Source organism: Nannospalax galili, unplaced genomic scaffold, assembly GCF_000622305.1.
Source record: "Nannospalax galili isolate Female #2095 unplaced genomic scaffold, S.galili_v1.0 scaffold281, whole genome shotgun sequence".
NCBI classification, from domain to species: domain Eukaryota; kingdom Metazoa; phylum Chordata; class Mammalia; order Rodentia; family Spalacidae; genus Nannospalax; species Nannospalax galili.
In genome coordinates, this window is record NW_008349068.1 from 5,196,860 (window position 1) to 5,199,502 (window position 2,643).

The 2,643-nt window shown below is 37.8% G+C and overlaps 1 protein-coding gene across 6 annotated transcripts in view; it reads right to left on the minus strand.

The window, feature by feature from the left end:
- The window catches only part of Mettl21a (methyltransferase like 21A), a 40,042-nt gene that overhangs the window by 12,966 nt on the left and 24,433 nt on the right, over positions 1–2,643 (minus strand). The gene's annotated exons all lie outside the window — the stretch shown is intronic.

A 2,643-nucleotide genomic window follows, 5' to 3' on the forward strand; every position in this document is an offset into this window, starting at 1 on the left:
CCACTCCTTGGCATATACCCAAAGAACTCATGCTATTGCAGAGACACTTGTACATCCATGTTTGTTGCTGCTCTTTTCACATTAGCTAAGAGATGGAAGAAACCTAAGTGTCCCTCAACTGATGAGTGGAGAATGAAAATGTGGTTCATTTATAGGATGGAGTTTTACTCAGCAGTAACGAAAAATGAAATCATGAAATTTGCAGGTAAATGGATGGAACTAGAAACTGTTATACTAAGTGAAGTAACACATACTCAGAAAAAAAATAGATGTATGTTCTACCTCATATGTAGATCCTAGAACCAAATCCTGATAAGTGAGTATGTATCCAGACATAACCATAAGAACCAGAATAATGGAAAGGAACCTGGGAGGTAAAGGAAAAGAATGAACCTGAAAGAGAAGAACAGTAGGAAGCAGGCATTAATAAGGGTGATATGGATAAAAATTGGGATAGTTTAAGGGAGGGGGAGGGAAGGACATACAAGGAATCTAGGGGAAAAAAAGGGAAAGAAGGAGCTCAAAGAGAGATAGGACCATAGGAGAGGGGTAATATTAAGGGAAAAAGGGGAAAATGGGGGCACCTTAATTGGGGAAATCATGATGGAGGGGTTAGACAATGGGAGTGATAAATAATGCCTAGCTAGTTTTAAAAACCAGAGGGAACCATATTAATCCAACAACCTACTGACAAATTATACATACCAGATCAAGAATTGTATGTCTAGGTAAGGTTTATCTGAGAACAATTTGGTCTTGGCACAAGATTTATCTACATGGCACACAGTAATTCAAGTACATATTGGTGGAACTAACCTTCTTAGATGTTTAACAGACATACTTTGAGGCCTATACTAATTTGGTCGGAGGGACATAAAGGACAGTTTTTGCTCCTTGCCCTCCTAGGTCAACTAGATCCAGGAGAGTAAGAGCATCTCCCAAAATGTCCTGTAATTGTGGTGGGTCACCTGTCCTCTTGATCAAGGAAGCCAAGGAGACCCCACAAGATGGACATGAACCAGTGTCCAGTCTACAAAGAGGAGGGTCAACACAGAGGAATCATTTCCTCCATGCTTCCAAGCGAAGCCAGCCATGGTTGAGCAGGCCTACAACTTATCTTCACATAGGCAGAACTGGTAAAACAAAGGAGCCAGGGGCTCCTCCCAAGCCCATGTGACCCCTGAGGAACAGATCCTCAAATGACCTTAAGAGTAAAAATAAATTGGTTTATCTGGGCCAACTGTATGGCCTTAAATACCCAAAAGGAAAGTATGACCAAAGATTAAAAGGGCCAATATAATTTTTTAAGAGTCTATATGTATAGCTAAAGGCTATATAACAAGCAACAATGCCAGATAGGCGATACCTTCTGAGGTGGCCCAAGGGACTCCCAGATTGTAACCCAGCATAGAACTGGGAAAATAAACAGCAGACCCCATTCTTATCTAAGGGAATATTGACAAGTGACTGCTGCTAGATGCAAAACAGCTGACCTTCCTAAAACAAAGACCTCTAGATAGGCTAACTAGATTCACCAGATAGACAAGTAGTGGAGAACAGCTGGGGGTGTCAACAACATAGTGGACAGTAGCAGGAATAAAAGCGTATAAGGGCTCTAGTGGGGGGACGGAGGTTATGGGAGGGTGCCATCTGGGAAATGGGCGTATAGTTGAATAAGATGGTTTGGGATGTTCTGTGTGATATACACACACAGAAAAAACAAATCAACAAATTTTTAAAAAATGTATATTTGAGGAAGAAGCATAAAAATTTATGTCATGTTAATTAGTAGAGGTGATGAACATTACCATTGAAATCTACTCAATGACTTTATAGACATACACAGGTGCCAAGTATCCAGTGCAAAGGATTATGACTAGTAAGCAATAATGAGATACATGCAGATTAGAGACGAATGTGCCAACATCTCAGTGTTAGTAGCAGAAACAATGAGTCTTTCTGTAAGAAACAGTATTTTTTAGAATGAAATGGAGATCTCTTTTGAGGGTTAAAAACTCATTCAATTTTATGTCTTACAGGGCTTATACTGAGTTCAATATTATATAACTGTATTGATTCAACAGCGAACCTAGAAATTTTATAGCCACTTTTTAAGGAGCTGTCTCTTTGCTCTGGAAACTGTTATTGGGCATGTTAAAGCTGTAAGGACATGCTTCTTCTAAAAAATATAAAAAATAATATTAAAAAATGTAGGAAACAGCAGATCTGGAAATGGAGGTCTTCTTTAAAGGGTAAAAACTCACTCAATTTTATATTTTACAGGGTTTATACTGAGTTCAATAGTGTATAACTATATTAATTCAACTGTGAACCTAAAAATTTACAGCCACTTTTGAAAGAGATGTATCCTTCCTCTGCTTTAAAAACTAAAAAGTAATTCTTCAAAGCATAAAAATTTGCTCCTTAAAAATTAGTAGATGAGAAAAACATTACCATTGAAATCTACCTGATGGCTCTATATCCATGCTCAGATGCCAAGGAGCTCAGAAAGTAACCAACTATGACTAGTAATATCAGATATATAGAGATTAGAAACACATGTACAAACATCTTAGTGTCAATTGCATTAAAAATGAATTTTTCTGTATGAAACTGTGTATTTTAATAATGAAATGGAGATCT